Here is a 23240-nt window from a genome sequence, read left to right on the forward strand (position 1 = left end):
AAAGTGACTGGATACAAAAGCAATTGCAAGTGTTTATGCAGTACAAACATGGAGGTGAAGTTAAAACACCTTTGAAAATCTGACCCATATTATCAGCAGTAATAAGTAAATCCGCCCTCTAAAGATAAAAGAGAAAGTATCCTCATTATTTAGTCAGACCTTCACACCACGAAGACCCAAACACAGAGGGGCTATCAAAATGCCCTTAGAATAATAAAATCAAGCATTGACAGACCAAGAGGCAAAGTTTTAAAGTGGAGGCCCCCTGACAAGGCTCTGCTTTACTCTTAGAGGCTGGTTGGTCTGATTACCACATCTGAATGCTAGCAGAGATACAATGCTGGATAGTCATTAGTGGAAACTGCTGTCGTAACAAGAACATTATTGGAATTATGTCGATTAACACCAGCTGAGGACATGTCCTGCAATTTTTAAATACAGCAAAACCATAAAGAGATTTATAAAGTTTAAAAGTAGGATTCTGAATTGCAGATGGCTCAAGCTGGATGTTTGTAAGGGTGCCTATAACCCAAGGACCGCATGCTGCCTATCCTCTACGCATTCAAAGCCGTAAGTAGGCAGACTAGCTGAAGTGTCTCAGCGATCTTGCAGTTTTAGCTCCATGCGGATCACAAGCCAGTAGGTCAGGGTAGAGGTGAGGAACAAGGAGCAGTGCTGATTATGTGAAAGCATTCCCCTGAAATTTAAGACCTGTTTTCTCTCCTTTCTTTAATACATTGTCAGCATCCCTCACCGCAGAAGTGACCAGAAGTCCTTCGCTACAGGACCCACACACTGTATGTTTTTCCTGTAACTGCGTTACAAGCAATACTGGTAAGTGCAGGCTGGGTCATGACTTTAGAAGCGCAGGCAGGGTTTCATTGGCATTGATGGCTGGATGGATGTGAAGCCACAAGGATCCATTTTTAAAGTAATTATAACTGTGTTTCTTTATGGGCTACAGCAACTATTGTCTGATCACGAATGACTCTGGAGACCAGCATTCAAAAATGTGATTACTTTAAACATATATCGTCAGTAATACACTGTTCAAAAATACGATGAAGGCAAACTAACATTTGCAGTCTTACTTCGCTTTTTAAAGTTACAAATACCTTCGCTTTCCCCTGAGAAAATATTAGCCTTTTTCGGGTTTGTTAGGGAGTGTTAACAGTCCTGTCACACTAGCTTGTGGCCTAAAATCTAGCAAACTGTTTACACTTGTTTACCTCATATTTGATAATTAACATGGAGTTTTTCAAAGGCAGCCAGATTTTCCATGTTTCATATATAGACATTTGAATTAATGTCTTTTTTTTTTTTTTAATAAGAAGTTATACACAACTTGAAATGAGACCACCTATTCACATGTCTAAACGTAGACCTAGGTGTCCTGCATCTGAGTCATGGTCTTTATTGCATGCACTGAAATTGATCTAAAATAATTTGTTCATGATACATACAGAGGCCCCAAAGCACTTTTTGGTGCTAGCAGAGGTGTTTTGGATTTCATCTGGCATCATCTGGTATTCAGACAATACCCACAATATCTTTTAAAAATGTTTATAACTCTCCATGTTCACTTGCTCTTGGTACAAACTGAAAAAAAGAAAATACACAAAATAAATATCATCAAATTACCATTAAAGTAATCATTTGGAGATAAACCAACAAATATTTAATGCTAGGAGTTTTCAGTTACTTAGTACTGATTTTCCCCATACCAAACTAAAACTGGGCCAGGAGGTTCCCAGACACAAACATTCAATAGTATTTCTATATTTACTTGTTCATCCCAATTTTGAGAAGCTGCACTTCTTAAGTTTTTCCTTGCTTACCATGGAGTTCGGTTCAAGCCCTATAAAAATCAATATTGAGTATATGTATTATGTGACAGTTCCATCTAAAAGTATCTGGTATAGAATATGGGCCAGATACAATAGAGCAGCCAAGCACATGTAATTTACCCAACAAATCTAAAGCACTCCCACATTGATTTTTGCAGTTTTGTAGCCCCTAGTCACAGAGCAGAGAAAAAATGGCTTACTCATAGAGTGTGCTAGTACTTGGGGCTACATCATGTTTATCTTAGAGCCTCTGATTTGAGTTGTCTTTTTGTTACCTTTGTTAATGGATTTTTTAGGTCATTTAATGCGGTTGTCCATTCTAAAATGTCTATTTCTATGGCAAGAAAATAAAAAGGATTTTCTAAATTGTTCTGATCTGTTGATTACTTTTCCCAAACTTACAGTCTACTGATGGAATATTGCAACATTTTAACAGTTCCTAAATGCAATTATCTTAAGCGAGTATGAATAGAAAATTGTATATAAGGGGATAAGCTTTCAACAATGTATTAATGTACAATCACACAATAACTAGTATAAAGGGATACCAAAAACATATTTGAGAATACAATTACAATTTTAAAAGACATTTTTGAAATGACATGCATACATATTTGCGTAGCATAAAAATCTATGTATATGTACTATAATTATATATTTAAAATGTTTTCAAATCCTAAAAGGATAATACTTACATATATGTATCTCTATATCTCTTCATGCTTATTCAGAAATAATAAATGGGCAGATTCCTCAACATATATTAAAATAATATTCTATTCATCAATATCTGCTATATTAACCAATATAATTTTTTAAAAATATAAATTCAGTCATAGATTCTATCAGCATTTGGACCTAGGTTGCAGGCTATAATATATGTCCAGATTAAAAACTTGAAACCCCAATTTAATAAAAAAACCTCCAGGATTTAAGCATGTTACATGTCCAGGTTTTTTTTTCCTATATTATTTACTCATAAGTATCATTAATACCAAAGATCGACAACCTTTGGTGCCATGTATGTCACTCTCTCTCTTCAAGTCTTTAGTAGTTGCATGCTTATCTATTTCAGTCAAATGTATTTCTTATCAGAAAAAAAAAAGAGTGAGCAACCTGACAATACAGTGTTATCGAATTTTTTCAGCTGAGACCCACATGTCATTCAGCATTCAGACATGCTTGTGCTTGATTGATGGATGGGTTTGTGACAAATAAAACTAGGATCAAGAGCTTTGCACCTTTTCCCCCATCAGGAACCAGAGTAAAGCATAACTCTATAACAATGGTGGGATTAGGGATGCATTAGCTCTCCATCGACCAAACCCATCCATTCCCATCAATACTTTGCACTTAATAACCTGAAGCTATGATAAGAAAACAAAAGAAGGAGAAAGGGACAGGAGAAAACAAATCAATAGAAGAAGGGAATGTTTGAAAGATGCACTGTCCAAACGAAGAAAAATTTTTGCTGAATTGCTAGGATAATGCCCCTTGACAAGAGAACAATGTACTGTCAAGGTTTATCAGCGAGAAGGCCAATTGGCACAATGTTAAGCACAGGTTTGGCATTTGAGTGGTGGAACTTATGGTAGCGGTAAAATACATAATGCCAACATGCAGATAATAACTACTTATATTTGTTTCATATTAGCAGTTTGGATACCCATAAGGAACACAATTACATGTCTAGGTGTCCTGAAACAGATGCTATGAACACAAGGACTGATCCTGTCCCTCTGAAGTGCATGTGTTCAGTACTGGGCTGATGTTTTTGACTAAAATGTTGTATTAAAACTAACATTAATTTCTACTTGCAACTATATCTTTTCTCTCTTTATTATTAATTACTATCTTATCTGCTCTTACAAACTAACCTGAAAGACCAGGAATGGTCTTAGGCTTTAAAAGGTCAATAGATTTCATGTAGCTTCTTGCCTTGTTTGAAACTCTGAAATCTAGGAACTAGCACGAAGGCTGGAAGTAGAAGAAAACCATTCATTAACCTCTCCTCCTCTTCAGGATTAAAGTAAGAGAAAATGTATTTCTTAAAACATTTGCAGCTTAGGAAGATAATGAAGTATAAGTTAAGAAACAGCTTATCGAATACATCTTAATACAGAAACTGCTCCCTTTTTTGCAAGACTCGATGCTTGAGCTTGCTGCTGTGGCGAGTGAAACTAGGCAATAAGTTTCTCTAATGCTGTGCTTCTAGCACTGAAGGAGGGGAGATCTAATGATTTTCTTCCTTCAAGATCCAGAAAGGTCAACTTCAGCACACAACCCTAAGTGCCCAATTGCCCTGCTTTGGCCTAAGGCCAGCACTGGATGCTGAATTCCCTACCTTGTATCTGAGCCTCATGCAAAGTGTCTGTGTTTATCAAGGAAATCTTTGAACACAATTTTGTCCTTCTTCCCTCTAATGTGTCGCAGTTTTATTTTATATTGTCTATTTATTCTAATTAAATACTGTTAGACTGAAAGTCAACAAAGAGCACAGGGTCAGGTAAGCAGGAACGTTATTGAAAAATGTTGCTGAAATTCACTGTTTTACTCAATCAGATGACTTGTTTTCAGTCATCTGATATACAGGAAAAAGTTATAATATCCAAGACACTAAACAATGTTACTTAAGCTCTGATTTCATGAAAAGTAACAGAAAATATTTTAAAATGTTTCCTCTATAAAAAGTTTTTCAAATCCACTGACAATTATAAGATTCTACTCACTATAACAATATACATATGTTTTAATATCTCCATATTAGTCATCTAATCATCACAGTGTGTACTAGAAAGGACTGAAAAGACAGTCCAACAGTAAAAGCCCAGGACTACGAAACAGGCAATAAGTGCTGTGCTGCTGGCTCTGCCACACTCCTCCCTTGTCACATATGGAAAGTCACGAAATCGCAGCATCCCTGCTTCCTTGTATGTAAATGATGATTATGATTTACTACTTCAGCTCAGCCTATTTACTTTCCGTGATCACAGGATGTTCTACAAAGTAGAACCAATAATGAATTAAAGGAAACGCCACAAGAAACAACATGTTCCTAGAAGTCAATACACTCTTTACAAGTTCCTTGATGACTACATGAAGTTACTGAAAGGATATGGAATTAAGTAAAAAGCGCTACAGTGTCTCGTGCAGAAGCAGAAATGGATTCACATGAAGTGAGATAAGAACGGCAGGCAGAGCAATATTTTCAAGACATGCTAGAGGGTACTCTGAGTAAAGAAGAGTAAGAATAACTATGAAAGGAAATAGCTAACAGTGAATTTTTCAATTCAGTGTATATGACAGAAGTAGAGTCAAATGCAGCATAACATGTACTTAAGTAAAGGATGGAAATAAATTTATAAAACATGGAAGAACTACAAAAAAATGATAAACTAGGAACTTTTCAGAGAGCAAACCCTTCATTTCTTTTACTGCTGCTCTTATAATTTTAGAGTTATGTTGCATCGTCCTGTAAAAAATGAAAATGGCGTTACTGTCCTGCCCGCAGTTCTTCTCCATAGAGTAACCACCACAAACTCTCAGTTATTTTGGTTTGACAATATTGTCACTGTCAATACACACTATCACAAAGCCCATACTTCGATGAACAGCTTGAATTTCAACATGTCTAAGTTACCTTGGTTCTGATAACACAGCTGATGACACAGAAATGCATCTCTCGTTTGCTTAAAACCTTACTGACTTTATGAGAGGGTCTGTCCATATGGAGCTAACGCAAGCCCTCAGTTCTGCCAAAACTGCAAAAATTGTTAACATGGGGGGCAGAGGAGTGATCCACTCCTCATAACATACATTTTATAGTGGCAAAAATTATTTCAATACCATTACATAAAATAGGACTCATTCTGATAACAGTTCATTAGTAGAAAAATGAAGTGTTAAGGGAACCTCTTTTATTTAATTTCATTACAGTTCTGAACTGTCTAAATGTACCACTCTTCTCATAAAATTTTCAAAAACCTGTTTGTGCTGTTTCTACTGAAAGGATCCAAATATCTGGAGTCTCTCACTCACACACAGTCTTAAGGATAACTGCCAATAACTAAAATAAATCAAAAGATGTACTTGAAAAGTTCTCAAACCCAGTAACTTTCCATTCCACAAATAAACAACATAAATTTGGCAAGCCCACATCATATAATCCACACACAATGAAGAAGTGAATATTTGTTTTAAGTGCAAATCTCAAAGCTATTTTAACGACAGAGCAGCCCCAGCACTTCCATAATTAATTACTTATTTATTTCATACCAGAAATAGTAATGATCTGATCAAGATATCATCAGTTCCAATCAGCCAGTTATTTCCTAACTAATTTCAGGAAGAGAATGAATGAGCAAGATTGAATAATAAAGACCCCAATTCTGCAGTAAGCTGTATGGCATGCAAAGGGGATTGAGAAAGCTGTGTGTGTTCCAGGAGGTATGCAGAGGCAAACAGACAGATATTTTGGCACGGCATGGTGATTGTATCCAGACCTTATGCTAGCGACCAGGCGCAGGTGAGGAGCACATGTTGTCAGATGCTGTATTAGTTTATTCCTTTTCTTCCTGTTGTCTCTCAAGTTTGAAATAACTGTGGAGCAGAGAATAATTCCTACAGTGGTAGCTGATGATTTTCCTCTAAAGTTACTTCTAGCACAGGGGTAGGGCTTCCAGATAATTTAGTAACTGCCCTTCTTGTATGATTTTAAATCTAGATCTATGGACCAATTTTTCTTCAAAATGTAATTGCCTGGGCTAGGCCAAGCTTTCCGGTCCCCAGTGGTTCCAACACTTTTTTCCTTCCTGTTTAAATTTATTTGGATTCATATTCTATAAGGACTAGGTGGAAGATGTTTCTAAATCCATGCTTTGTCTCTTTTCTTAAAATGCTCATACAATATTCCTCAATCTTAGCATCATTTCCCTCTAAATCTAGATATCACTCCAGGTTTGGAAGACACTTGACAAAAAATTGCTATAAAGGCTTTCTAATTGTAATGATCTTTGATCAAGTTGTCGAATTATCAGAAAACCAAACCCAAAGATTTGCTTGATTTTTTTTCCCCAATAAAGTATCAGTAACTCTTTTAAAAACAACAATCTTGTATCAACACTGCAAGCTGAGTTGAATTCTTGTGAATTAAGTGAGAGAGAATGGTGTTTTGTGATGCTTTAGGCTCAAGAAATATAAGGTCAGGTATTGAATACAATACTTAAAATAAGCGTTGATGTCATTAATACAAACATCTGACCTTGATCAGTGACCCACTAGATACCTTCCCTATTTTATTTATAAGACTGTAGCTTCTGAATGACTTCAGCTCTCATTTAACGTTCATAACATGCAGAGTATTTACCAAAAATTCATTTTTTTCCAGCTACATATCTCCTTGCATTTATCAATACAAGAAAATTGTGTGAAGTCACAATCAGCAACTCATGTCTTAATTGCATAGCTATGCATGGGTAATTCCTCTTTGTTCAACTACTTCCAAACATCCCAAGAAATAATTCTAGGGAAGTTGGTAAGTCAATATATTTATATTCAAACATTATGTGTGCACTTTGTAAGGCTGATCATTAAAATTTATTCCTTGTGATCAAAAGATAGAATCCAAAATAACATTTGGATGGCCACAAGAATGTCCATCAGGTTATGAAGTATTTGCCAGCTAGATCTTCAAGTCTTCATTTTGGAATCAATTCTTTTTCTTTGGTGGAACTAAACGCATATGCTCCAGAGGGTTTGCCCAACTTCTGAAGGACATGTGCCTATAATAGGCCTTTCTCATCTCTGTCTTGTTAACAAGTATATAAATAAGAGAAGGCTTCAGTAATTGGCTCAGAGTTACTAATGAATTAATTAACTTCAGTCTATTTTACCTAACCTTTAATAATAAGAATCTTTTTTTGGTCTAGCAATAGGTCTGACAGGCTGAAAAAACAGACATGCAGCAAAGCTCTTGAAAATTAATGAGAAACGAGGAAAGAATCAATGTACATTCTGCTTGCAGAGAACTGACACAAAAAAGACACAATAAACCATGAACAAACACAGTCAGTTTAAAAAATAGGTTAGAAAAAGTGGGCAAATTCAATTATAGAAGTAATTAGAAGATATAGGGCAAGGCTGCCTTTTGGGACTGTGCCAGAAAACATGAATTAATAAGAGTGAATAGAAAGCGCCCATGTAGTAATTAAGAGGCAATCACCTATGGCAATGAATACCTGAAAACAGGCTGCAAACTATTAATTCAGTGATCAAAAATATTTTTAGATGATTAATATGGCAAATTTGTTTTAAAAGACTAATTTCTGGAAAGATATCAAGACAATAGCACATTATTTGTTCCTCTGGCATTTATATAGCTAATTAAATTTTATAATTTGCAACAACATTAAGCATTATCTGAAAACAGTAAAAGCAATATTTCCTCCAGTAATTCTCTATTATAGTGTCTTCAAAATCAATAAGTTAAGACTAACTCAACTTTTTTAAAGAAAATTCAAGCACCCAGAGCTGATTGCTTCGTTTATTTGAATGATTTTTGTTGTTGTTTATTAAAAAGACACCATGCATGAATTTTACATAATAATTTTCAGCTACTTTAAATTATTTTAGCACCTGTTTTAATTATAATTCAGAGAATTATAAACAAAATTCTTTGATACTCAAATAAGCCATCACAGATGTTAATGCATGGCCAAGAGAGGCTTTTCTTCATTAGAGCATGCCCCGCTCCTTCAGATACAAAAAATGAGCAAGTTACAGTAAAGGTGTGCAACACCAGACAGCAAAAATAATGATCTAAAAACCTGCTAACAAAATCTCTTGAAGTTATTTATTCTTTCAGTAAATTGGGTAAGGGCTAATTTATTGTCTCAAAGCTGCTTCCTAGATCATTACAAAAGCTAACATAAAACATGCACAATCTGCAAAAATTTGTTGTCAGTAGTGAAAACTTACCAAAAAAATAAATGGGCCTACCCTGCAAAACAAGTCCAAGCGGAAAACTTATGTGTGAGAACTAAAACAAACCACAGAAGAAGCTTTACAATAGTAATAACTTCACTACAGCTATATTAAAAACACAGATTAATTTCTCGAAATTCAACATTTTTCACTACTATTTCTGAGGATTCTAAAAAAACCCCAGAAGCCTCCAAATAATGACCAAGAAACAAAGATTGATGATAAGTTTCTATACTAATACTGGCCGTGAAAGATTATTACATGGTATTTGTATTGCTGCAGAAAGGAAGAATTGGCCTGAGTGTTGTTGGCAACTAATGTATGCCTTGAAACATTAAGATTTACATCTTTTTTTGTCTTTCTAGTGTAATTTTAAATAGTATTTACACTCCTAATTCAGAAATATTATCAGAACTATAAGCAATATATAAAAAGAGCATAGCTACTAGAGATAGACAAAATTGTCTGCACTAAATTAAACACTCAAATTTCATGGTTCAAAAGTCTGCCCTGATCTCAAACTTCCTTCGCACTCATTTTCTCCATAGGAAGGATTGTGCTTTGTGGAGTAGCAAAAGGACTAAAGGGAAAAGGAGTGAAAAACTACCAAAAATCAAATGGTGAGAGGAAATGAATTGAAACAACTGAAGGAACACCATCTTAAAAAAAAAGAAAGCAGGCAAATATTAGTAAAAAATAAATGCAATTTATTTCAGAATTAAGTTGCTCACCTGCATCAGTATATTTGGAGATTTAGGGAGAGAGTGTTCCCTCAATACTTACTAAAGGCTTCCTGTTTCAGTTAGAAAAACTTAGAAAAATTGAATCTCCTTTGAAAGATACACAGCTTAAAACTATGGGTAAAAGAAGTTAGTGAACTCACACTGGTTTTATGAATGCTTCAAAATGAAACACAGTTTGAGACATTGCTGCCACACCTTTAACTCCAGGTAGCCTCCATGGGTCTCAATGGGTTGTTTTCTGCCACAGTGCTCAGAGAGAAAATAAGACTGAATGTGCCATATCTGGAGTATGTCAGTAGTTTATAATGCTGTTGGTAAAAACAACCCCTAACGAATGGAATATATGCTGAGTTACAGAGATGCTCTTTTAAAAGAAGAGACAAATTATCTAGTCTAGTATAGGATAGAGGTAACTGGTGGTTTGATTACAATGCTGATTCTGAACACCTCTACCTAGTTTTACAATGCTATACTCTCAGGACCAAATCTTCAACTCCCGGTCACAGTTATGTAAATATGCCATGAGAAGAGCCTCTAGACAGGATTTGGAGCTTTCTATCCTCCACATCAATCCATTAACAGGAGTCATAACATGACAGCAGCTGCTTTCCATATACCTGTCCATAGGAACACTACAGCCACTCAGACCTATCACGGTATCTGTGTCACCCAGTTCCATCTCCTTGGCTGAGCAGTCTCCTTGTGCTACCTTTCTAATTATATGTAGACAGAGAGGGTCCTTCGGAGTCCAGCTCAGAAGAGGATCCTAATTTAGGTGCTCTTCATTGCCCAAATGGAGAGCCTTTCTCTCTCCATTGATCACAGAGAAAGCCTAAAGGATCCAACGAGACTCAACTGGACAAATTAAGTGCCTTGTGAATACTTCTATGTGCCCAGTTTCTTAAGCTTTAGCACCCTGTTTGTTCCTCTAACTTTCTGATGTTGTAGCTCAGCAAGGCATTTGTTTTAGGACTTCTGTCTCATTCCCATTTTCATACTGGAAGTCCACCATCTCTTTACTTGTGCTAGTGTATCTGTTTCTGTCGTGATGCTGTAAAACAAGCTCTTGAACTAGTCAAGATCTAGACATCTATCAACCTGCCCCAGCATTAGTCATATCCTTTCCAGCCTGCTGGGTCCTAGTCATATTCCTTGAACCCATTCTGTCACAGTGACCATCCTTGCTATCTGTCTTTCAACTTTTTCTGGTTTTACTCTGTTCTTTCTAAGCTGAGGAGGCTGGTACCACACGGAGTATTCAAGATGCAGGTGTACTATGGATTTATATAGTGTCATAATGATGGCTTTTATTTTGTTCTTTATTCTTAAAATTTTGGTTCCACTGTTCTTGACGTGACAGTTTTGCAGAACTATCCATTTAACTTCAAGATCTCATTTCTGAGAAGTGATGGTTAGTTCCCAGCCCATCACTTAATATTTATTTTTCTGTGTGCATTTGTCTGCGCTGACTTTCATGTAATTTTTTTGCCCATTATTGCCAGCATTGTAAGATCTTTCTCAATACACCATAGCTAGTCCTTCTGTTAACTTGCCTGAGTAACTTAGTACCATCAGCAAATTTTGTTCCCTCACTATTCACCTTTTTATTTTTCAGATCACTTATGAATATGTTGAATAGCACAGATCTCCATGGGGTTTTCAGTGATGACCTACCTCCACTGTGAAAACTGACCATTTATTCCTATACTCTGCTTTCTACTGTCAACCAGTTATTTAATGATGTGACGATCTTCCTTTTTGTTCCAGCACATTTTATTTTCTTAAAGGCTTTTGGGGATGGACCTTGTTAAACATCTTTTGAACACCCAAGCAGGTGATATCAGCTGGGTCTCCTATGTTCTCCTACTTGTAGATTCCTTCAGATAATTTAAATATATTTTTAAGCCAGGACTTCTCTTTTAAAACTTACGTCGACTCTTCACAATAGGTCATAATTACTCAGATTACACTAATTCTATTATTTGTTATAGCTTTTACTCATTTTCCCAGCACAGATGTCAGATTTACTGGACTGCAGTTTTCTGGATCTGCCCGAATCCCTTTCTAAAATCTGTTGCTGCATTAGTCAGATTTCAGTCCTCTGGCTCAAAATGATTTGAACTGAGAAGCTGTACACCACAATCACTTGTTTCTCTCCTGACTTTCCTTAGAATTTCCGAATGAATGTCTCTGTTCCTGATGAGTTGTTATAGCTTGTTTTGTCCATTTATTCTATAAACTATTTATGGACACTTCAATTTGAAACAAATCCTAAAATGCATTCCATAAATTAAGATTCTGAGATGGGAATCTCTCCAACTTCCCCCATGGTAAGCACAGGTGCAAAAAAATCACAGCTTTTCTGCTATGGCTTTATCTTTTTTGAATGCTCCTTTCATGCCTTGAGCATCTTACAGATTTTTCTGGCAGTAATCATGCTCCTGATGAGTTTGGAAAAAAAGGCTATTATTACTTTTTATTCCTTGTGTAAGTTGTTTCTCGACTTCTTTTGGAGATTGTTTGTTAAGTTACTTGTTACCTAGATTGACTCAAGACTCTGGCTTACCATGCAGCCTTAAAAGCAATACACCACAGGAGGTGCAACTTCATGGTAGGCTTAAACTTTCCCAACTCTGAGTTACCACCTAACAAAAGGCCACCTTCCCATCCCCAAACCACGTGTTCTCTCCAGCTGTCATGTACTGGCACTAGTGCTCAGTTATATTAATGAGCTGATCGGGCCGAAAACTAACCCGTGTGAGAAACGTACTAATTTTCTCTAACCACACAGTTCCATGGCACTTGCGCTGTCACAGGGAGAAGGGAAGACAGAGATAAAGCTCATGGAGTAACTGGTGCTTTTAACAGCAGTGAATATTTAGATTAACTTAATTTTTAACCTGTATCTAGGGTTAGAGGGGCAAACCTGGAGCACGGGCCAGAAATGAGTGGGTGGGTGGGAGTGGTGAGGTGAGGACACTTAAGACTGCTGCCAAATCCAGCTTCTCATCAAACTACATGCTGAGTGTAATGCAGAATTCTGACACTCAGGGGCTTAAGATAATCAATTACAATAATCAAACTTAAGCCTTTTCTAAAGGGGTATTTAGGAAAACTTGCAGGGTGTATTTTCCCTGCCCAGTGAAGTTATGTCTTGATTTTCAGATTTAGGTGTTAATTTATTGGAAGAGTAGGAGGGAAGAAAAATCAGGGACTGGGGAACTTTCAATACCATTACTAAAATACTGAGAGCTTGGAGGGTACTTAATCCCCATCCTGCACTTCTGTCATCAGCTAAACATTGTTCCCCATTGTGCACACAAGGAGAAGTGCAAAGCTGACCCAGCAGATTGAGATGAAAAGATTAGAAGCAGAAATTAAAGTCTCCTGGAGAGACTGTTCAGCTATTATATACTGATAAATTTTTCATGGATTTCCCCACGTTTTTAAAAATCATATTAATCTGAACTTGGGAGCTTTGAAAACATGCCTCTGATTATCAGTATTTCCCTCTGACTGCCAACTAGGTGCACTGTGGAAGATAGACCCTTTCTTAGCTTAGCTGAAGAGGAAGATATACACAAAAAGAATATAGAGATTCCAGTATTCAAACTATTTGCCCAGGCTACTTCTACAGTTTCTGATCTGTCCTTCATTTGGATATGAAGAGGAAGTGTGAGCTCAGGACATAAATGAATGGTATCATAAGAACATAAAATGGCTGTACTGGGTGAGACCTAACGTCCATCTAGCCAAGCACTGTGTCAATCAGTAGCCAGAAGCAAGTGCTTAGAGAAGAACAGAACAGGCATGTAATAACACTTCCCCCAAGTACTCTGCCAGCTTCCACCAATCTGAGTCTCGAAGGCTACCTGAGCCAGATAAGGTTCATGTGTATGTTAAACCTCTATGGATTTCTCTTTTGGGAACTTGTTCAAGCTTCCCTTGAACCCATATAAATGTTAAACTCTGACAGTACCCTGTGGCTGCTTAATTATGTTATGTCTAAAGATCTTCTTTTGCTTCTTTTCCAGCTTTCATATCTGTCATCTGCCTTAATTTCTTGTCCTGGCAAAGACTGTGCACAAACGACGTGTAGGGACCCTCTTTATGATGCTTTAGACTAGATACCTTTATCATCTCTCCCAACAGTCTCCTTTTCTAGGCATACAAAGAGTCTACTGTGCTTAGTTTCTTTTTAATGGAAATGTCTGTGTTCCTGTGATCATCCTTGTTGCCCTTTTGTGAACCTTTTGAAAAGGTAGGGGCAGGCAATATGCAAGATGTAGGTGCACCACGTATTTATACACTGGCATAAGTATTCTATACTTATCTTCTATCCCTTTCCTATTTATTCCTAACATTCATTGAACACCACTAACCACTAAGCAGATTCTTTCATGGATCTGTCTTTTGTAATCCCAAGATCTTATTCCTTGGTGGTAAGACAGCTGAAAGCTCATAATTTTATTTGTGAAGTTTTGATTATTCCCAGATGCATCACTTTAACTCTTATCTAAACTGAATTTCATGGGATATTTAAGGACTACTCACTGAGTTTCGTAAGATCCTCCAGCCAGTCCTGCTAAGTGTCCTCATCTTTGTTGTCCTGAAAAACCTGGTATCGTCAACAGACTGCCACCTCACTCGTCACTCTCTTTCCACTTTCCTCATGAATCGAAGAAGGAAGTTTCTACATCTCTAGGCATAACCTCCTCTTTCAAACTGAGATCCCAAGACTTCTTTCTACACAGTGCTGCCTCCTTCATTTCATCTTGACAACTCCTCACTAGAGACAATAGCCAGTTTTGAATCTCTATGTCTTTTAACAACACCCAAGTATTTTTGGCTCTGATGGATGTAACGCATGAGACAACAAGGTTTTCAAATCACCTCTCTTAGAAGGATGCCAGTCAGAACTCTCCAGTTTTCTTGGCATTGCATACACAGTGCAGTGCTTAGAAACTAATTCTCTTCTCAGTTCAACATCCGAGGTCAGTGACAAACACAGCTTTGAAAGAAGGGTACATTTGAATCCACTCTTCTTGTCAGATGAATAACAACAGTAAAGTGATGCATCTTTAACAACCCCCCCAATAAAGGTTTTAAAGCATGGTGATCATGGGAATTAACTTGGGAGAACATGCAAAGTGCAGATCCAACTTAATCTAATTAGGGATCTAACACACAGAAGTTAACACTTCTCCTGGCAGAAATAGTTGACAAATTAAATATTCTTTCAAAGAAAGAAAAAGGAAATTTCAAAGTGCTTTGGAAAGTTTGGAACTGAAATTTTTTTAATTCTAGCACAGTGTTTCTGAATTTTTTAAAACAACTTCTTGAACATTTTTAACCAAAAAGTTATAGAAATGACTGTTTGAAAATGGCATTTTAATAATGAGAAATTATTAGCATCTCTGAGATTGTTTTTTCATTGGAGAAAAAAAAAAGTACAAAGGACAAAATGAAAACATAAAAAGTGCTGTTTTGCTGAAGTATCTGTGTCTACCTTTGAGGTATCTGGCAGAATAGCTACATGGATTGGGAATGAAATCTCTTCTTAGTCCTCTTCAACATATTTACGTTTACAGATACACAGAACCTCACAGAAGCCAAGGGTTACTTTATCTTTCCTCTAGTCAGTGCCAACATAACACAAACCAGCACCACTTTTTAGCTATCTCCTCAATTCAGAAACTGGTATGAGAAAATTTCTAATGAACAGGGGCTGGATGACAGCAAGGGATATTATACTGAGTAAGCTGAAGAATTAAACAATTTGGAAAAGGGAAAATCCATAGGACTGAACTGAAAAGATAATTACAAGTACAGAAAGAAACAGAAAGAAATAACAATTAGCTGTCCAACTAAGACACCGAGGGTAAATGAAAAATTTAAGAATTATTCTAGGAAGGAGTGAAACGGGAGTGAGGGAGATGCCACCTCTAGAATTCACGTCCTCATAACAATCCCAATGAATCATAGAAAAAAAAGGTCTGCGAGGGACTTTGGATGCTCACGTTTTTTACTGTTTCTCAGCCTGTGATCAGTGGATTAGCTGAGGGTTCATGCAATATGTAAGATATCAGAAGATGACTTACAAAAAATTGCAAATCATCCATATCCTCTTGTAATTTATATTATCTGTGCTACCCATCTCACAGCTGACTTTTTAAAAAGTAAAATATTATATATTGCAGGTATTAGGTACCTTTTCATTTTCAGCCTCATTTGTCAATGCCATCATGTCCTTCTGCTGACTAGCAAGCCTATACCTTGGTTTACCTATTGCTTTGAATGCTCATACAGTGCAGTTTCATGCATCCTGCTGGTCACATCTCATTTTTGTGGCTTGATTACTTGAATTCTATCTCTGTAGGCTCATGATAGTCCTTTAGGCTTGTCATTAATAATCTGATTCCTGTAAAATTCCTTTCTGAGTCTTTGGTTAAGGCTCATGTGTTAACAAAAGATGTCTCTCAGTACACAGCCTGTCATCCCCTGCAATGGCATAGTTTCTGCTTCTGCCTTTGGTATCTGTTCTTTGAGAAACTGCTATCACCATGTCTTTACTAGTAATTTTTCCCTTCTTCTTTATATGAAACCAGTCATTCTATATGAAATGCCAATTGCTTAGATTTGTATGAAGTCCCATGAAATACATTGATCCAATCTCTTATTTCTTAATGCTTGTCACATCCCACTAACAGCCAATGCTCGCTCATTCCATAGCCTACTGTAAGACTCAGGACAGGAGGTTCTCAATGGCATAAAGGAATTGGGTACTTTATTCCTATTGAATTTCATCTAAGTGATAATTGAATTGAAAGTCAATGGGAACTGGGAGCATAAAACCCTGTTATGTGTCTAAAAAACTCTTACAGGATGAGGTTTTCAGCTGCTTTTCCCACCCTGAGGAACAGGCATGAGTAGAAGGGCTGAGGAGGACCTGTCACGCAAAGGAAACATTTCCAGGAGCAGGAAAGCTGGTAGATCATGGCTCAGGCAATGGTCTTGACCTCTCATTCTCCCCCATGCTACAAAACCTCTGTGATTTTCTACTAGTACATTTAGCCCAACTCATTTTCCAAATCAACAGACCCAGCAGTCAGTTGCCAGATACATTTAACCATAGAGTAAGGACAAAAGCAGTATGCACAAAGAGTGCAGCTGACAAACTGGAGACCGGCTCATTGAGTGACTCATTCTCTGAGGAGACAAGCTCCCATGCTTTCACTGAAGGTCCTCAGCATGTCAGGGCTGAGATCTGCTCCTGGGTGCACACAAAAGCTGACACGAGCCAATTTGCACCACAGCTACACACTCCTGACCTTTGTGATGATCGTGGGTTTGTTGTTTGTTTTGGTTTTTTGTTTGGTTCCCCCCCCCCCCGCCCCCGGCAGAGATCTCACAAGCTCAGAAAACAGAATAATAGAAAATGAGAAGCCAAGAACAGATGTTCCCTGATGTTATAGATGTTATTACATATATATATATATGAAACATAGTACTTATAAGTTATTTCCATGGCTTCATTTATGGCACAGAGCTACCTCCCAGCTGAGCTCTACTAACCTGTTGCCTGATTTTCTAGAACAGCAATGAAACCAACAACTGAGCCAGACTTCTTCAGTAGGGTGACAGACCATCAACCAACAGGGCTCAAGAGCTGGACTGTTGTGGGGGTTAAGCATTAAGGTCTGATCATCATCCCACTGAAATCAGAGAACTGCAATATTGATGGTGGTAAGAACGGATCCTGCAGCTGGTGAGTTTGTCCAAAATTCATTTTGTGGAGGTGGCAGTTATTAAGAGGTGAAGGACAATCTAAAAAGAGCATGAAATCCAGAAAGCAGGTATGAACTAGTCACCACTGAAAAAAGCTGTTGCAATGCATTGAGAGGGGACATCTTAAATATATTCCAAACACACTACCAAAGCAGTAATGCACACCAAGGTGTAACGTTGTCACTCAGCCCTTCTATGCCTCAGTTTTCTCATATGAAAATGGCACTTTGAAACTTTAATTATAGGTAAATATTTAATAGGCTTAGCAGTATTTGGAAAACACATTTGGAGGGAAAGAGGAAAACACTTGTATAGAATTAAAATTGGTAGAAAAGTAATGAAATCTAGGAGGAGATTTTTATCTCCTTGAAAATAACTTCACAATTAAACAATCTGACCCAGTGATTCACTATCAAAGCTCATAGCCCAACCATGTTTGTGTAAGTACTTAACCTGAAGGCCATAATATCATGACTGAAGAGTTACAAATTAAGATGGGGTAGTCTCTGTTCAATGTCAAATTTTCTTGGTCACTGAAGACAAACAGAACTAAGAACAACGGAAAAAATCCAACTAAAGTGCATTTGGAGTGCATATTGTTCAGTGCCATTACTGGTTATCTGTTAAACTGCAAGTGGTGAAAAAATTCAATTGCTCTTGTGCCTTTTTAAACCAATTCTTCAGGCCAAGACACAATTAGTTATCATTTTCTTTTCCCCTGCACTTGAATGCAAGTTACCATTTTGTTTGTTTCTCTGATAAACAAACAAGAAATTGACAGATATTAATATATGGATAATTATTCTGTGTAATTCCTGTCTAAAGCATCATCAGTGCATCCTTGGGCAATGTGTTTCTGGGTAACTAGATTAGATTTTGACCTACACTATGCTATCGTCTTCCTGGTGTAATAAACAACACTATCGCATCATTTCCCATGTACTCTATCAAAAGATCTACAAGAGAAACTACTAATTTGTTGCTCTATATAGACTTTCCGTGCAAATGACCTATTATGGAATTCAACAGCACTGCTGACATCTTTAAAGAAAGCTCTTTCTCTTTCTAGCCAAAGAAAGCTATTGAGTGACAGCCATCAGTCAACTGGGAAAGATGAGCGATAAACACAAAAACAAGAGGTATCTGATTGAAGTGGGCAATGTGCTAATCTTGTCACCACATTTACAGCCCCCGCTACTATATTTCTTGCCATTAATCCTGCCAAAGAGTATTTAACTGCTGAATGGTATATTCTGCTATCATGTGCCTAAAGCCACCTTCAGGGATTCCCATAGTACCGCTGTGCAGAGACAGAATGAAGAAAAAATGACAATATAAACTCTGAATGTGTATTTGTAATATTTCACATATACATATGAATATTAGATCGCACATTTACTTTTTTACAACTACAAAAGACAACATTCCAAATACACAGTTATCCAAGCATAAACCAGAAACTGCTGACTCGTATGAAAACAAAAACTCTCACAAACAAAACGCTATGGTTATGGTTGAATGCCCGATGTTCCTATTACTTTGGCAACTGCTTGCAGTGCTATCTAATTATGCTGCATTTTAGCTTTGAACAAGATTTGACTGAGTACTCTCTTCATACATTCAGCAAAGTTACCAGCTTTCCTGGAAATAAGAGTCTGAAATTTTTATTTGGCATAACTAGCTCTTCTTCTAAACTTCAGTCAAACTTATACCAGATTTTTGTCCTCTCTTAGGATAGCAGGAAATATCAGCTACACACTCAGTGATAACTCTTGAAAATGCTGGTTACATATGAAAAGCCCTGACTTCTGTATGTTATTTTTGAATCACAATTTTTGTTTCATTATTAATTCTTATCTTACAATACCAGATATTTAACAAGTTTACATATATGTAATCATTCATTAAATCTTAGTAATATCAAAAGAGACGATTTTTATGATGAATGTATTAGGAAACCGAACTAATTACATTTTACTGTAATGATGTAACATAAACAGAATTTGTATTGCAATTCATTTTGGAAAATGCTAGATAGATAAAAACAAAGGTCAAAAGTCATAGTGGATAATAGCTGATGGTTTTGATAATGCTAATTATATATTACTAAAGAATAAAGGTAGAAAGGGAAATATGAGCATTAAAAGAAAGATAAACATCCCAATGCTGCATTTAAAATGAAAAAAAGAAAAAAAACTTTAAATGTCTTTGTAGCTCACTGTCATAAACGAACGACATAATGAAGCCTGAATTAAAAACGTCAGTTTCTGTGAATGTTGATAACTTGATTCTTTGTTGTACAAGTCAAAATGTGTCTGTTTGATGGGTTAAAATGACAGTCTGCAAATGGGAGAAGCTAGAGCTAAAAAAAGAAGACACCCCCCCACTTCCCAAAAGACTTATAAAAAGTAGGCCCATAATGCAGTACTTTAAGGAGAAGACCTGTAGGGTAGAAGAGCCAGTATCTTTAGGAAGTAACCAAGCAGCACTAAAAGGCAATGTCCATGGCCAATCAAAACTATTTCTCTAGCTGCTGGGGCTCTTGCATCTCTGTCTTCACACTAGACTGGAAACCCTTTGTACTAATTGCCAGACTGTACCAGATTTTCTGGTTCAGTTCCATCCCATAATTGACCGACAATGATGGGCAAGGAAGGGGAAAAATTCAGGCTCACCACTGCAAGCAGAGGGTCAGAAATGGTTTCATAGGGAGCACATCACTGCTTGGCACTAAATGCAGGGTTAAGCAAGCATCATCTGTACTTTCTTCTAATTCCTAGGTTAAAAGGGGGATGGGAAAAATATTCACGCTGTAGCAGGGTAAAGAGAAGATTTTGAAAGCCAGCATATCTTCTGCAAAAATCTTCCACAGAGACAAGAAAATGCCTGGAGGATTTTTGGAAGTTGGTCTCTAATCGCAATACCAGTATATTACTTATACTAAAATAAATAAAGCAGTTGTGAAATTCTGTTACTCCATAAAAAACATCCTCCCACATTTACAGTAAGCATAGAAGTATTTGCCTATAAAGTTACTTTTCCAAGGAATTAAAATAATTCACAATCTTGTGTGCTGAAAAGATCCACATAGAAATATAGATATATAGAAAATAATTTGTAATTAAAAAGGTAGAAATATTTTAACATAAAATGCATATATTAAAGTTAAGCATTTAACAATACACTTTTAAATTCACAAATAAATATTTACTGTGCATCTAATCTAGTTCACTGCAGCTTACATATATGTACATTCTTCCTGTTGTAGGGTCTTTTGCTTATTGTTGAATTGCTTTAATAAATCTAGGAAAAACTTAATTGAAGAGGAAAAAAACACAAATTCTTTCAGAAATTGGACTAATGACAGAATCTTTCTGATCATGAATCTTATTTACCCTCAATTGTTCTCCGCCCACTTTATTTCAAGCAAACAGCACCCCCAATAGCATTTCCACAAAACATTAAGACAGTTCTGAGACCAAAGTAAAAAGAACAAGAAAAGGAAAAAAAGAAAGAAAGAAAAAGAAAACAATCCAGTACTTATGGCAAGGCAGTTCAAAACCATATGATTGCCTGTGCTACCCATGTCCTGGAAATATCATGTCCACAGGTCAAACACTTTCCCTTTTACTCTTACTCTGTCTTTGGAGCATACTTATTTGCAGAATACCTGCTCTCGAAACACCTCATTGTGCAGGTAATACACTCCTTACTTCCACTAGTTAGTTACAATTCAGTTTCTATAAGAGGAAAGGCACATTTCATTCAAATCCATCCCCTCTCTAACCCCACCACCTCTCACTCCAAGAATGGTTATTTTCTCTGTTAAGCTGAAGCCTGCTCCCCTAGCTTGCCCTCTACAAAAGCTCCAAATGAGTGCTAAGCTGCAAAGTTTCAGAACTAGGCCAATAAAGTTAGCATCTTAAAGCAGAGGACTTAGGCAAAAGCTTACCTTTCAAACCCTGAACAGAGCTGTCTCTTATGAGGCCTATACAGCTGACAAGTCCTGGGACTTTCTCAAACACAGGACCCATACAGGTGAAATTCTAATAGGTGGTAAACACCTGAGAACTGGACAAGACGACTACAAGAAAAAAGAAATCAAATGAGTAAAATGTCTTCCCAGAGCCACAGTCAGCTCTTGTGCATGGGGAGTTACGAATGCACTGGCTATAGACTTTTGTCCAAAGCTGTAGTTTTTTTTTTTTTTTTTTTTTTTAGTGAAGCTAGATTAGTTCATACAAAACTCAACAATACAGCACTGAAACCCATTGTTGATATTCAACATTTTTCACATAGCGGAACAGAATAGACAATACGGTATCTAGGAAACCATGGGCTGGATTACAAACTGATGATATCTCATCCTTCTGGAGGGCCTGTAATCCTTTTTATTACCTACCACAGAAGGGGGGAAGAAAACCCAAAACAAAACACCACAGCATAAACCACCCCATATCGATAACGTTTGAACTCTTTTCATAAATAAATGAATTTAATCTTTTTCCTGCTTCTGTCCTAAGCTTACCCTCCCACTGCAATATGCATATATAATGAAATACGTGCCTTTCACACTACTTAAATAACTGTTAAATGCACAGCATTCATGCCATTCTGTGCCATGAGGCTCATTTTAAAAACAACTTCCACATTATGTATTTAAAAACAGTACTATACCTGGCCTCATACTATTTCTTACAACGCTTTGCAACTTAAACATAATAATGCCTCTCATTCTATAACAACACAAATCATATTTTCCTTCATACATAAAGTTATAACTGCAGTTACTCCTGGGCATATAATAATATTTGAAATAATTTAGTTGTTTGCTGATTTTTTAAAAAAATTCTTCCATTTTCAAACCTCTATTTAAACAGCCCATATACTCGCACCACATCACATCTCCAGTTCTCAACACACTCGGTTCAAAGGTCCTTCAGTGCAAACTCTGCTTTGTCTATTTTTGCAGCCCTTATACTCCGTCCCCCCAAAATAAATACAGTATTTACAGGGATCCATTTACCTCTGCACAGATTATTTTTTATGTTCCAACCTCACTCCGTTTCTACAGACTCCAGTTCCCATATTTTCCTTAAAACCCCAAATAGTCTAGGTAGCCACAGAAGTGATTGTTCCTACCAGTTTCTTTTCATCACTTCTGCAATTGACCAATTGACAACTGATTGATGGTTATCTTTTCACTTCCACAATGAAAGAAATTACCATCACTATAGCTATGTACAGTAAATGCCTCCAGAGTAAATTACATGATTCTAAAATTCTCCTTAGCTCACTTAGTAAAACATCAACACAAAAAGTTTCTTTTTTGCCTCTCTTCCTGTACTGCAGATTTGGCCTTTCCTGTCAGCTTCAGAAAAGAACTTGACAGCTTCTTTAAAAAGAGGAGTATAAAAGAACTTGAATAAGGGATGGCACAGGGCCGGGCTAAGGCTTCCATTCTCTGCAAGTGGCTATTCTTTGCACTGAAAAAAAAATTAGGCATGTGAGCACAGATAAGCCACATAAGAATACCCCAAAGAATATTCCCAGTGACCTTGAGATTTTGCTGCAATTCTGTATCCATTCTCTGCTGGAACAGCTTCATGAATTCTGAACTTTAGAATGACTAACTTATTTCTAGAATGTGCAATTTATTCCTTGTAGGGGGAAAAACACTCCCACAAAATTAGGGGGGAAAAGCATTTGTCACTACAAAATAAAATAAATTTGTCCTTGTATTTTTGCAATGGTTGAAGTGTATTAATAAGAATTTGGCTCCATTCCCATAGCTGGTTTTAGTGATGTTGAGATGGAAGAGATGCAATTCTATCTAAAACCAAACCCCTCTTACTTTTACCAGAATTTTTAGCTCCTGCAT

At 36.8% G+C, this 23240-nt stretch overlaps 1 long non-coding RNA gene across 1 annotated transcript in view; it reads right to left on the reverse strand.

Moving 5' to 3' along the window:
- The window catches only part of LOC127020166 (uncharacterized), a 200370-nt gene that overhangs the window by 22554 nt on the left and 154576 nt on the right, over positions 1-23240 (reverse strand). The gene's annotated exons all lie outside the window — the stretch shown is intronic.

This window comes from Gymnogyps californianus, chromosome 10, assembly GCF_018139145.2.
Source record: "Gymnogyps californianus isolate 813 chromosome 10, ASM1813914v2, whole genome shotgun sequence".
Lineage (NCBI taxonomy): Eukaryota > Metazoa > Chordata > Aves > Accipitriformes > Cathartidae > Gymnogyps > Gymnogyps californianus.